Below are 15,653 nucleotides of genomic sequence, written 5' to 3'. Positions count from 1 at the left end.
ATCGTTAACAACTACTATGAACAATTATATGGCAACAAATTCGACAATCTAAGCGAAATGGACAAATTCCTAGAAACACATAGTCTCCCAAAACTGGACCGGGAAGAGATAGAAAACTTGAACATACCAATAACAACTAAGGAAATTGAAGATGTAATCAAGACTCTTCCAGCAAAGAAAAGCCCAGGTCCGGATGGCTTCATGGGGGAGTTTTACCGAACATTCAAAAAAGAACTAACACCCATTCTCCTCAAACTATTTCAAAAATTCAAGAAGAAGGAAGACTTCCAAACTTGTTTTATGAAGCCAGCATAATTCTAATTCCAATACTAGAAAAAGACTACAAAGAAAGAAAACTACAGGCCAATATTCCTGATGAACATAGATGCCAAAATCCTGAACAAAATACTAGCATATCGAATGCAGCAATACATCAAAAAAGTTATTCACCATGACCAAGTGGGATTCATCCCAGGGAGGCAAGGCTGGTACAATACTCGCAAAACAATAAATGTGATACACCACATAAATAAAATGAAAAATAAAACCTCATGATCATATCAATAGATGCCAAAAAAGCCTTCGACAAAATCCAGCATCCATTTCTGATAAAAATGCTCAGCAATGTGGAAATAGAGGAATCATATCTTGACATAATAAAGGCCATATATGAAAGACCTACAGCCAACATCATACTCAATGGGCAGAAACTAAAAGCATTTACCTTAAGAACAGGAACAAGACAGGGATGCCCACTTTCGCCACTCTTATTTAACATAGTACTGGAAGTCTTAGTCACAGCAATCAGACAGGATGAAAAAAAAAAGGGATCCAAATTGGAAAGGAGGAAATGAAACTGTCATTACTCGCAGATGACATGATATTATACATAGAAAACCCTAAAAACTCCATCAAAAATCTACTAGATTTAATAAATGAATTTGGCAAAGTAGCAGGACACAAAATTAACGTCAAGAAATCGACCGCATTCTTATACACCAATGATGAACGCACAGAAAGAGAAACTGAAAAAGCAATCCCATTTACCATCGCGGCAAAAAAATTAAGATACCTAGGAATAAACTTAACCAAAGAAGTAAAGGACTTATTTGCAGAAAACTACAGGACATTGAAAAAAGAAATAGAGGAAGATATACAAAAGTGGAAGCACATACCTTGTTCATGGATTGGAAGAATTAACATCATTAAAATGTCCATAATACCCAAAGCAATCTATAGATTCAATGCAATCCCCATCAAATACCAATGACACATTTCATGGAACTAGAACAAATACTTCAAAGGTTCATATGGAACCAAAAAAGACCCTGGATAGCCACAGCAACCTTGAAAAAGAAGGACAAAGTAGGTGGGATCACAATACCAGATATCAGGTTATACTACAAAGCCATTGTAATCAAAACAACCTGGTACTGGTATAAAAACAGGCATATAGACCAGTGGAATAGAATAGAGAACCCAGAAATAGACCCAAGACACTATGCTCAATTAATATTCGACAAAGGTGGCAAGAGCATACAGTGGAGTAAAGACAGCCTCTTTAATAAATGGCGTTGGAAAAATTGGACAGCTACATGCAAAAAACTGAAACTAGACCATCAACTTACACCATACACAAAAATAAACTCAAAATGGATAAAAGACTTAAATGTGACCCATGAATCCATAAAAATTCTAGAAGAAAATGTAGGCAACCAAATTTCGGACATCATACGCAGCAGAATCTTCACTGGTACATCACCTAAGGCAACAGAAACAAAGGAAAAAATGAACACATTGGACTACATCAAACTAAAAAGCACAGCAAAAGAAACAACCACCAAAATGGAAAGGCACCCCACTGTATGGGAGAACATCATTGCCAATGATACATCAGATAAGGGGTTAATTTCCAAAATATACAGAGTACTCATACAACTCAACAAAAGCAAGACAAAGAACCCAATTAAAAAATGGGCAAAGGAGCTGAATAGATACCTCTCCAAACAGGACATACAAGTGGCCAAAAGACATATGAAGACATGCTCAACATCACTAATCATCAGAGAGATGCAAATTAAAACAACAATGAGGTATTACCTCACACGTGTCAGAATGGCCACCATCAACAAATCATCAAATAACAAGTGTTGGTGAGGATGTGGAGAAAAGGGGACTCTAGTACACTGCTGGTGGGAATGCAGACTGGTGCAGCCACTAGGGAAAACAATATGGTGTTACCTCAAAAGTTAAAAATTGAACTTCCATTTGACCCAGTGATCCCACTTCTAGGAATATACCCTAAGAAGCCTGAAACACCAATCAGAAAAAATATATGTACCCCCATGTTCATAGCAGCACTATTCCGATAGCTAATATCTGGAAACAGCCCAAATGTCCATCAGTAGATAAATGGATAAAAAAGTAGTGGTACATATACACCATGGAGAACTACGCAGCTGTAAGAAAGAAAGATCTCTTATCGCTTGAGATGACATGGAGGGACCTAGAAAGTATTATCCTAAGCAAAACAAGCCAAACAGAGAAAGACAAGTATCATATGATCTCACTTATTTGTGGAATATAATGAACATAACAGTATGAGGAATGGGGTAGTCCCAGAGATGTGGAAGTGGGGTACAGACTGACAATCCCAGAAGAGGGAGTGGTGGGGGAGAGATAAACCCCAGAACTTATATGAATGTATGCATGAACAATGGACATGGACAACAAAGCTGGGGACAGGGTGGGGAGGGAGAGGGAGGGCGATCAGTGGGGGGGCGGAGGAGAAACATCTGCAACAAAAACAAATTAATTTTAAAAAAAGAGTAATAGATATTTGTGTCTCTGGCAGAAAGGCATTTGTGTGAAATGAAGTTGCCAATCATTTTCAGGATAAGTACCTCTCATCCGTGTCATCTCTAATTCTGGGCGTCTTGAGCCTTGAGGATTATTGGTGGCACAGAAGGGGCAACCTTGACTTATTTGTCTGATGGTCTTTTGTAATCCTTTTACAGTAAATAACCTCCCACTTATTTGGGCTAGTTTGTCTCTTCGAAAATGACAGGAGTCATGTAAGCCTTTTATACTTTCCATTGAATTCCCTGTGGAAGATGTAAAAGACCATTTCTTTGGTACCATCTCCATTCATTCTTGTTGTATCCATGTTGTTTGGATCACTCTGTTTCCTCCTTAGTAAACAAGGTAAATATTCCTTTAAGTTTACAGTGGGAATAAGGGCTCCCATGATATTTTCCCTTCTGGTGGTGGCATCCTTGGCTATACTATCTACAAGATTGTTTTCCTGAGCAATTTCATCTGTTCTCTTTTGGTGGCCCCTGCAACGAATCACTGCTCTTTCTTGGGGTAATTTTACAGTTTCTAAGAGTTGTAAAATATAGGGTTCATATTTTATTGGTCCCTGTTTTGTATTCAGATATCCTCTATTTTTTCAAATAGCTGCATGAGCATGTAATATTAAAAAATGCATATTTAGTCCTGGCTACTTTGGCTCAGTGGTTAGAGTGTTGGCCTGTGGACCAAAGGGGTGTGGGTTCGATTCCCAGTTAAGGGAATGTACCTGGGTTGCAGGCTTGATCTCTGGCCCTGGTCAGTGTCATGCAGAGGCAACTAATTGATGTGTCTCTCTTGAATCAATGTTTTTCTCTCTCTCCCTCCCTCCCTTCCACTCTATCTAAAAATCAATGGAAAAATATCCTCAGGTGAGGATTACAGAAAAAATGCATATTTAGAGTCAGTATATATATATATATTTAGTCTCTTGCCATTTCCTAATTCTAGGGCCCTTGTAAGCGCTATTAATTCTGCTAATTGTGCTGAGATTCCTGGGGGTAAGGCTTGATCCTCGACACTAGCATGGTGAGATACTATGGTATATCCAGGATAACCTACCCCTTCTCTCATGAAACTGTTTTCATCTGAGAACCTAACTTCATCCGATTTTGGAGTGGTTGGTCCGTTAGGTCTAATTTTGGGGCATAAATTATGTGTAGCCTTTATATTTGGGCTAGGCATTAAGGTGACTGGATTCAGGACAGAACAGTTTTCAATTTTTACCTGTGGGATTTCTATTAAAATAACCTGGCATTACAACTTATGATTATTGGTAAGGCTGTGAGGTCCTTTAGTATTGAGTAACAGGCCAATTTGGTGGAAAGTGTGTGTATGTGTGTGTGTGTGTGTGCGCGCGTGTGTGTGTGTGTGTGTGTGTGTGTTTGTGCATTGTAATCCTCACCCGAGGATATTTTTCCATTTATCTTCAAATAGAGAGGGAGGGAGGGAGGGAGGAAAGGAGGGAAGGAGAGAGAGAAAGAGGAATTGATGTGAGAAAGACACATCAACTAGCTGCCTCCTGCATGACTTTGACCAGGGCCAGGGATGAACCACAACTGAGGTGCATGCCAATGACCAGAATTGAACCCGCCACTCATTGGTCTGAGGGTTGATGCTCTAACCACTGAGCAAAAACAGCCAGGGCATATATTTTTTGTCCTAATGATATCTTTTTTTTTTTTTTTTTAATCCTCACTCGAGGACATTTTTTCTATTTTTTGTTCAGATAGAGTGTGGGAGGGAGAGAGAGAGAGAAACATCGACGTGAAAGGGACACGTCGAGTGGTTGCCACCCACACGACCCAACCAGGGCCGCGGACAAACTGCAACCGAGGTACATGCCCTTAGCAGGAACCGAACCAGGGTCTCTCAGGACCGCAGGCCAACGCTCTAACCGCTGAGCCAAACCGGCCAGGGCTGTCCTAATGATATCTTAAGTCAGCAGTTCACAACATGTGGGTTGCAACCCCTTTGGGGGTACAATGACCCTTTCAAAAGGGTCAACTAAGACCATCAGAAAACACATATTTCTGATGGTTTTAGAAACCCAGACACCATTCCTCTATCTATCTCCAGGCCGGTCTACCCACATGCAGGTACGCCCACATACAAGTACCCAGCGTGATGACATCATCGTGCCAAACCCATCACATACACCCTGTACAAATACAGGTGTATGTGACAGGGTTGGTGCCGTAATGTACTTATGCGGACCAGTCACACATGTGTAGAGAGCAGCTACTGTGTAGAAAGCAGCTACTCTGTTAGAAGCAGCTACTGTGTTGAAAGCAGCAGTATTGGAGGTACAATGACACTTCATGAATTATAATTACTGGGTAAATGTAACATCATGTACTGTAAAATCATCAACTACTGCCAAAAAAAAAAAAAAATCTGTACCATGGGAACTTAATCTGGATGCTGATCGGTGTTTTTATATTCAGCTGTGGTTGATGTGAATACTGCCCCCTCGTGATAGTAACAAGTATATAAAAAAAACCCCAAAACAACAACACAGAGAATGGTAACTCATAGGAAACTTTAATGAACTGTATTGACTAAACTATGCCATGTATCATCTTTTGTATTATTAAAGCTATTGTTATATATTATTTTCATTAGCAAACCATCCCACGACAATGGATCTTGTAGAGAAGAACGTTAAGAAAAGAAAATATAGTGAGGATTTTTTACAGTATGGTTTTACCTCAATAATTCCAGCAGGAATTGAGAAACCACAATGTGTTATTTGTCGTGAAGTTCTATCAGCCGAATCTATGAAGCTGAACAAACTAAAATGCCATTTTGATAGCAAGCATCCGAGCTTTGCTGGCAAGGATACCAACTATTTTAGAAGCAAAGCTGATGGACTCAAGAAAGCCAGACTTGACACTGGTGGCAGATACCACAAACAAAATGTAGCAGCCGTTGAAGCTTTATACTTGGTGGCACTCAGAATCGCCAGAGCTATGAAACCTCACACCATTGCTGAGGATTTACTGTTACCAGCGGCCAAAGACATTGTCCGAGTTATGATCGGAGACGAATTTGTTACGAAATTGAGTGCAATTTCCTTATCTAACGACACTGTTCGCAGAAGAATAGATGACATGTCTGCTGATATTCTTGATCGGGTAATCCACTTCCAATATTTAGCATCCAGCTTGATGAATCTACAGACGTTGCTAACTGCGTTCACAGTTACTGGTATATGTCAGGTATATCATTGATGGAGACTTTAAAGATGAGTTTCTTTTTTGCAAACCTCTTGAAGCGACAACCACTGCATGTGATGTATTTGACACAGTTGGTTCATTTCTGAAAGAGCATAAGATCTCTTGGGAAAAGGTTTGTGGTGTTTGCACAGATGGTGCTCCAGCTATGCTAGGATGTCAATCTGGATTTCGACATTTGGTACTGAATGAGTCATTAAAAGTCATCGGAACTCACTGTATGATTTATTGGCAAGTATTAGCAACAAAGACGCTGCCACAAGAGTTACAAGAAGTAATGAAAAGCGTCATAAGCTCTGTCAATTTTGTAAAGGCAAGCACTTTCAACAGTCGACTGTTTTTGCAACCGTGCAACGAGCTGGATGCGCCGAACAATGCTCTGCTATTTCACACTGAAGTGAGATGGTTGTCGACAGGAAAAGTTTTAAAACGTGTTTTTGAGCTTTGTGATGAGCTCAAAACGTTTTTTAATCAGAAGCAAGACCGCAGTCTGAAGCACTTTTCAGCAATAAAGGTGAACTGCAGAAAATAGCTTAGTTGGTTGACATCTTTGCCATCTTGAATGAGTTAAATTTATCACTGCAAGGACCAAATGCAACATGCCTCGATTTGTCTGAAAAGATCTGATCATTCCAAATGAAACTTCAGCTTTGGCAAAAAAATTGGATGAAAATAAAATTCACATGTTGCCTACCTTATCTGCTTTCTTGAGAAACACGACATTGAACCAGACAAAAGGATTACGATGATAATTTCTGTGAAAGAACACTTGCACATGCCTGCAGATGAAATTTCATCGTACTTTCTAAATCTACCTGACACCCCATTTGCACTTGCCAGAAGCCCATTCACAGTCAAAGTTGAAAATGTTCTTGAGACAGCACAAGAGGAGTTCATTGAACTTATTAACAGCGATGCACTGAGAACTGATTTCTCTACAATGCCAGTTTCAAAATTCTGGATCAAGTGTTTCCAGTCATATCCTGTTCTGTCTGAGACAGTGTTGCGCCTTCTTCTTCCATTTCCAACAACATATCTTTGTGAAACAGGGTTTTCCAGCTTGTTGGTTATCAAGTCTAAATACAGAAGTAGACTTGTTGTGGAAGATGATCTTCGTTGTGCTCTTGCAAAGACTGCCCCAAGAATTTCTGATCTGGTGAGAAAGAAGCAATCTCAACCATTGCACTGACATTGGCTTTTTATGCATACTGTCGCAAAATGTACCAATGCAGTTTACTGTTGTTATATTAAGACTGTCACCCATGCTACACCATGCTTCAAGACAAAATTTTACTTATTTGTGATTAGAAATAAATATTTCACAATGTATAATTACATATTGTTTTTGTGATTAATCACTGTGCTTTAATTCTGTTCAATTTGTAACAATGAAAATACATTCTACCTATCAGATATTTACATTATGATTCACAACAGTAGCAAAATTACAGTTGTGAAGTAGCAACAAAAATAATTATATGGTTGCGGGTCACCACAACATGAGGAACTGTGTTAAAGGGTTGTGGCCTTAGGAAGATTGAGATCCAATGCCTTAGTGGGAACTGAACCGGGACTCTCTAGTTCGCAGGCTGATGCTCCAACTGCTGAGCCAAACCGGCCTGGTCTGGACCCTGTACTTTTAATCTCCTTGTCCATTTTGTATTTTCCAGGCTAGATTCAATTTGCGTATAAATGATCATTCAACAAGGATATTCTAATGTGCCCCTCTACCTGTAGACCAGGCTGATGAAAAATTTCATACAAAACTCTAACCCCTCTCTGCCCAGACAAGGAACAAGTAATGCCATCCCAGTAACAGTTTTATGTCCTCAATCAGCAGGAAGTAGACACTGAAGACTGACCATCAACCTTCAATACCCCAAAGCCATGGGGATGGTATCACTTGAGGGGTCCTGTTAGGCAGAATTACTAAGGCAGAAGATGAGGTTTATCATCACACCCAAGCAGTCCTGAGACCTGTCAAGACAAGATTATCAAAAGTTGCTGGGCCGGCGTGGCTCAGTGGATTGAGCATCTTCACATGGACTGAGAAGTCAGGTAAGGGCACATGCTCGGGTTGCAGGCTCGATCCCCAGTAGGGCAGGAGGCAGTCGGTCAATGTATGTCTTTCAATCAATGTTTCTGTCTCTCTCTCTAAAAATCAATAAAAACAAAAAAATTATTGAAAATCAAATTGCAGTGACAAGGGGGAGCTTGAAGCCCTGTATGCTAATCCTCATACCAGGATAGAGGACACTTAAAACTTGCAACAAAAAGATATATAACCCCTAAAATCCCAATGAGTGGGGCGCTCAGACTAGCTGAGTTGCCCACTTATGTTTTATGCCAAGTACATCCATAATAAATTCACTTGCTTTGTTTCAGCATTGCTTTCTGTCACTTGTCTGAAATTTTTCTTATGAGTGCAACAAGAGCTGAGGAGTGGGGAGCCCTCTTCTGACTCAGGAGGCTCTCCAGTAACACTTGTATAGACTGCAAAGTAATGATTGTCCCCAAGAGCTGTGCAGTGAATAATCTATAAAACATTCACATGGACTACATTGCATTCCTTGGAACTATACAATGCATAGTCTGCAAAGCTGTGCTCACATTTTCTCTTCATAAGAAAATCCTCTTATGAAGAGTAGATATTGTTTTTGGAAGAGTGAAAAAATTATTATAAAGCATGAGAGGACATTTTAGAATAAAAGAGACTTCAGTACATATATCTGCATCATCCCAGCTATAGTTATTGGTTCTAAATGGCAATCAGATTCAAGAGATCCAGCAGACTTTAACTTAACACTAAATTTTCTTACTTTTTAGATGAATACAGGGCCACATGTACAGCGCCTGCACCTCATTGGGAGGCCAAACTGTTGGCTTCCTTCACCTGCACTTGGTATAGGTGTGTCATCTTAGCACAGGGAGGCGGCAGCCTCCGTTTCCCACCAGTGCTGTAGGTCATTCTAGTCCAGTGCAAGGCTCGTCCATTCTCAGCATGGTGCCAAACCTTTTGAGGTTCTGTAGCAAACAAGGCAGATACAACCTTCTATGTGAATCTAAATTACTTTGTTTCTGAGGGATTAATCAACTGTACTTTCACTTTTTTGAAACTCACTTTTAATCATTCTTCATATTTATGAAGATAAAAATCCAGGTTCTTTGATCTTCTCATTTGATTTCTGCAAACAACACAGAGTCTCATGGACCATCATAATGACTTGAAAAGAGAAATAATTACTGTCTCCTGTGGCCAATCTATGGCCAACAAGGTCACAACAGAACTGATTTCTCATTGCTCTAGGTTGTGATTCTGAGACAGCTCATTTCTTGAAAGGACATCACAGCAGACCAATGGCAGTGTCTTCTGGGAGAGGCGGAGATCAGAGAAATTAGGTTAGAAATTGTTATACTGATTCCACATATTCTTTTGCCAGAACACTGAATTGACATGCTTTGTTTTTCAACTATCAAAAATATAGGAGGAATAGTGGTGGGGGAAAGGGCACTGAAGATTTATGTCACATTAACTCGTCCCCTGGTACTAGTTTCCAGGAGTCCTGATGCCTACTGAACCTTCCCGTGCAGGTCAGCTTAGTTAGGGAACTGAAGATGCAGCTACGTCACGTGGCCTCCTTCCCTCCCTTCCTCCCCTCTCTCCTTCCCTTCTTTCCTTTGATCCAACAACTGAGCTCATACTGTGTGTCTTGTACTGAGTACATAGTGGTGAACTTGATAGATGCTGTCTGTCTTCATAGATTTTGCAATCTAGTGGTGGAGTCAGATGTTAAAAACTGAGCACAGAAATAGAGAATTACAAATCGCAGGAAGTGCTGGGGGGAAATAAAACACTATGGAAGAAAACGAGTGGGGATAGGGTGATGTGAAGGAGAAGACAGCGTCTGAGGAACCACGTTAAGCTGAGCCCTCAAGTAAGAAGGAGAAATGTGGAAGTGGAGGTGGGCAGGTGCAAAGGCTCTGAGGCTAAAGGACAAGGCCCGACTCCTCTGGGGGGACCAAAAGGCAAGTACTGCTAAAGCATCATTAGCAAAAATAAAAAGGGCCTGTAGGCCATGAAGTTGCAGCACTAGTCTGGGGCCAGATCACCCTGGCTAAAGGTAAAAATATAAAATGTCTGTTGAGAAATTAAACCTGCAAAAAGAACAGAACTAAAGAGTAACTATGTGACTGAAGCTGGTGACACATTACCCTACAGTGGTAGCATGCTTCTTGTAATTATTTGGGGGGGCAGTGGCCATTTTACAATGTCAGCAACATTGAATCAGAGAAATGACAAAAGGAGGGTGTTAGCTCACCTTTTCCCAGTGATTCTGTGAACTCTAAGGGCATTCACCTGGGGAAAGATCCAGAAGATTAATGATTGGTCCCTAACATTAAGCCTAAAGTGTTCATTCAGGACACATGCTGATAGCTGAGAAGGATAAAAGGTTGTGCCCTTTTGAATGCTGAACTGCTGTTTGTTTGACAGAAGGTAATGAACACAAAGACCACAGGGCCACGGAGCTGTCTGGAAGGCTTGCCGTGAGGGAGGCACGAAAGGCAAATAAGCAGGAAGAAGCACAAGAGGAGAGGGACCTGGTGAGGGGAAATTCCACGTAACACCTAGTGGTCCTTTACACTTTCCTGGGTTGCAGAATTTTCTGCGGTGCACAACAGATCTCTGACTCCCCTCCCCTGCAGAAATGAAGCAAAATGGCATTGAAGGGGCAAGGGGAACTCAGATGAAGATTGATTGAACAATGTTCCGCATCAGCTTTTTTTGTGAGACTGAGAAACATTTCATCTTTGAAATGAAATACATTAAATGTGTTCCACCTCTTATGAAGAAGAAGTGTCTTTTGTTTACGGTGGTAAAATACACAGAACATGACCATTTCAAGTGCACAGTTGGGTGGCGTGAAGTATATTCACGTTGCTGTGCGATGGTTACTACCATCCATCTCCGAACTTTTCATCTCCCCCACTGAAACTCTGCCCCTTCAACATTAACCATTTCCCCTTCCCCAGCCACTGGTGGCCACCACTCTTTTTTCTCTACAAATTTGACTACTCTGGGTACTTGTGCATACAAGAAAATCCAATCACATTTGTTCTACTGTGTCTGGTTTATCTCATTTGGCAAAATGTCTTCCAGGTTTACCCATGTTGTAGCATGTTTCAGAATTTCCTTCTTTTTTAAGGCTGAATAATGTTCCATTGTATGTATATACCACATTTTGTTCATTCATCTCCTGATGGACATTTGGATTGGGGAAAAGTGTCTTTTAAACTAGGAGCAAGACATGATCTTTTTCTTTTCTTACATTATCTTACTTTTTCACTTTTTCTGTCTTCCTCCTTTCCTCCCTTTCTTTCTCCCTGGGTAGGAGAGTAGATGTTATCATTGGGAATCTCAAGGAACAGTACAATGACATCCCTTTTTATTATAACAGAGTTTATTTTTTTAGAGCAGTTTTAGGTTCACAGCAAAGCTCAGCAGAAAGTACAGAAAGTTCCCATATACTCCTTACCAACCCCAACCCCCCAAACACACACACACACACACACACACCCTCCTCAAACACTGACATCCTTCACCAGAGTGGTTCATGCGTTACACCTGACAAACCTATATTAAAACATCATTATCATTCCAAATCTATAGTTTAGATAAATCACTCAGTACTGTACATTCCATAGGTATTGACAAATATGTAATGACATGTATCTACTGTTATAGCTTTATGCAAAATAGTTTCACTGCCCTAAGAATCCTCTGTGCTTTGCCTGTTCATCCCTTTCCCTGCTAATTCCCTGAACCACTGGCAACCATTGTTTATTTTACCGTCTCCCCAGTTTTGCCTTTTCCGGAAGGTTATATAGTAGTAACTGTACAGTACATAGCCTTTTTAGATTGGCTTCTTTCACTTAGCAATAGGTATCTAAGGTTCTTTCATGCTTGTTCACTGACTAATAGCTCATTTCTTTCTTTTTAAAAATCCTTACCCCAAGGACATGCTTAGAGAGAGGAAGGGAAAGAAAGCGAGAAACATTGATGTGAAAGAGAAACATTGATCAGTTGTCTTCTGTACATGCCTTGATTGGTAGCGAACCTGAAATTGAACCAGCAACTTTTGGTACATAGGGTGACACTTAACCACCTGAGCCACTGTGGCCAGGTGATAGCTCATTTTTTTTTTAACAGTAATAGATTTATTATTATTATTATTGGTTTTAGAGAGAAAGGAAGGTAGAGGGAGAGAGAGATAGAAACATCGATGAGAGAGAACATCGACTGACCACCTCCTGCATACCCCCACTGGGGATTTGGCCCACAACCTGGGCATGTGCCCTGACTGGGAATCAAACCAGTGACCTCTTGGTGCATGGTTGACGCTCAACCACTGAGCCACACCAGCTGGGCAGCTCGTGTTTTTTTTTTTTTTTTTTTTTTTTTAACGCTGAATACTGTTTCACTGTTTAGATGTACCACAGTTTATTTATCCTATCACTTACTGAAGGACATATTGGTTGCTTCCAAGTTTTGAAAATTATGAATAAATCTGCTATAAACACTCATGTACAAGTGTTTATGTGGACATAAGTTTTCAACTAATTTCAGTACCAAGGAGCACAATTCCAAGATCACATGTTAAGACTATATTTAGCTTTGTCAACTGTCTTCTAAAGTGGTGAAAACTTACTGTTTCCCTTTCATAAACCAGGGGTCTAGGCTCGATTAGAATATCTAAGTCACACAGTGGCACTTCGGATCAAGTGGGAAAGCAAATAAGGAAATGGGTTGTTCATCTACATGGGGCCTGACACGAAATGCTTGCAGTCTCTTTTATTCATGCAGAGCTGTCCAAGTGAACTGGAAATGGGGATGTGGAGTCAGGAGAAGGTTTCTATGACTGAATCATAACATTCATGACCATTGCGTTATGATTTTTGAGGACCTAAACCAAGGTATTTTGCAGAGAGAAAGGAGAGGAGGGATGTCTCTGAGGGGGTAGGTAATGGTTTGGGCATCAAGGATAAATAAGAAATTGGACCAGAGGCAGGTTTCTTAACCATGATAAAATAAAGTTGGGAGGGTGAGATGTTTATAAAGAAAAAAAGGCTATTCTAGACATATGATAAGTGCTTAGCACTTGCTGCTGGAATTAATTTGAAGAAGAATAAAAGTTCTTATTTGTGCTTATTCAGAAGACTGTGGTTCAATGGCAGACATTTTTGTTTAAATTTCCTATCATGAGAAGACCATGAATCCTATTTATGTTTTTTCATTATTTCCTGTACTGCAAAGAAAATACAGCTCAACTTGCCCTTGGATGTAGCAATAGTCAGTGGCTGAGAAAAACCCCCTGTTGTCATCACCTGTGTCAGGAGACTGTCACAGGGTGACCTAGACTAATCTGTTGCCACATCAACAGAGGACAGCAGTTACAGCAAGGGCATCTCTGTATTGCATGTCAACACGACAGGCTTTTCAAACAATAAGTGCACAAGCCACAATGTTCTAGGATAATTTCTAATAGATCAGAGATCTTTGTTGGAGAACATAAAAATTAGCTGAGTAAATTTCATCCTGGTTATTTTTATATATATCTTGAGTGAAATATTTAACAAAACCCAATTATGGCAGAAAATTTATTCACTCTTTGTCAAGTCTAAGCAGTTCTATATCAGTGTGCTTAGTTAGCTAGAGATAATTCAGCAACAAAAGATTTATATGATGATAATAGCTGTAGCAGTAGTAATTATTCATTAGTAACGGCCTATAAAACAAAACAAAAAAAACAAAACTCAGAAAGATCTTTTTTTTTTCAGTTTTTATTAATTTATTTTTGTTACAGATGTTTCTCCTTCCCCCCCTAGACACCCTCCTCCCCATCCCACCCTCCTAACCCCCCAGCATTATTGTCTATGTCCATTGGTTATGCATACATGCATAAAAGTTCTTTGGTTCATCTCATCCATCCCCCCTGCCCTTCTCCTCTGAGGTCTGTCAGTCTGAACTTACCCGTCCTGCAGGTCGAGTGAGCAACGAGGACTCTAGAGGGGGAGTGAGGATGAGGAGGGACTAGAGACACGAGAAATGGAGACAAGACAGGGTTCTGATCAAGTCTCGTTTATTCGGGGGGAGTTCACACAATATATAGGGGAAAAACAGGTGAAACAGTTAATGAGTATCCCACCTGAAGCAAAGTCCAACAAACACCCCAGGTGGAACAAATGACAAGCAAAGAACGGCCAGCAGAGTAAACAATTATCTAGAGGAATGCAGACACTGTATGCAGAGAGACCCTGCCTTGGGGCAGGAGATGGCAGAGCAGATTGTAACAAAATGGATGCCATGCAAAAAGTCTCCCACACTGAACCATACGCCTTTCTGTGTCTCTGGGTCTATTTCATTCATCAGCCCACCTTGTTCATTATATTCCACAAATAAGTGAGATCGTGTGGTATTTGTCTTTCTCTGATTGGTTTATTTTGCTTAGCATAATACTCTCAAGGTCCCTCCATGTCATCTCAAAGGATAAGAGATCTTTCTTTCTTATAGCTGCATAGTATTGCATTGTATATATGTACCACAGCTTTTTTATCCACTCATCTATTGATGGATGCTTGGGTTGTTTCCAGATCTTAAGAAAGATCATTAAAAAAAATTTTTTTTTCTTTATTGATTTTAGAGAGAGAGGAAGGGAGCAGGAGAGTGAGAGATAGAAACATTGATGAGAGAGAACATTGATTGCCTCCTGCATGCCCCCCACTGGGGATCGGGCCCACAACCTAGGCATGTGCCCTGACCGAGAATCGAACTGGTAACCTCCTGGTGCATGGGTCAACGCTCAACCACTGAGCCACACCGGCCAGGCAGAAAGATCATTTTTTTTTTTTTTTAAATCCTCATCCGAGGACATTTTTCCATTTTTTGTACAGACAGAGTGGGAGGGAGAGAGGAAGAGAGAGAGAGGGAAACATCGATGTGAAAGGGACACATCGAGTGGCTGCCACCCGCACGACCAACCAGGGCCAGGGACAAACTGCAACCGAGGTACATGCCCTTAGCGGGAACCGAACCCGGGTCCCTCCGGACCGCAGGCGGACGCTCTAACCGCTGAGCCAAACCGGCCAGGGCAGAAAGATCATTTTTAATGTGTCCAATCATCATACAGTTTTTTGGGGGGTATATTTGAAAAATATATTTTGCCTCTAAGATTGCCCCCATTGAGCCCTGCTGCCTTATACTCATGTCTTGGGTCATCCCCTGACTCTGGGCTGGCAGAGGGGTGGGGATGCAACCTCAGAGATTAGGTTACAAAATTCTGTGGCTTCCATCTTGGGTGTATTTCTGCAGGAAGTAAGTTAATGTGTATGCATTATCTCACTTAACCTGTAATGGTACCAAAGATGTTACTGTCATTACCCTCACTTTACAAGGTAGGAAACTCAGTCTTAGAGAAATTATGCCTAAACCTGGTAGGTAATAGCTCAGAATTTGATACCCTCAAGATATTGTGCTAATCATTTCTGGATCATCTCACCCATAAGAGAATA

This window comes from Molossus molossus, unplaced genomic scaffold (assembly GCF_014108415.1).
Source record: "Molossus molossus isolate mMolMol1 unplaced genomic scaffold, mMolMol1.p scaffold_m16_p_18, whole genome shotgun sequence".
NCBI classification, from domain to species: Eukaryota; Metazoa; Chordata; class Mammalia; order Chiroptera; family Molossidae; genus Molossus; species Molossus molossus.
This window is presented reverse-complemented; position numbering follows the sequence as displayed.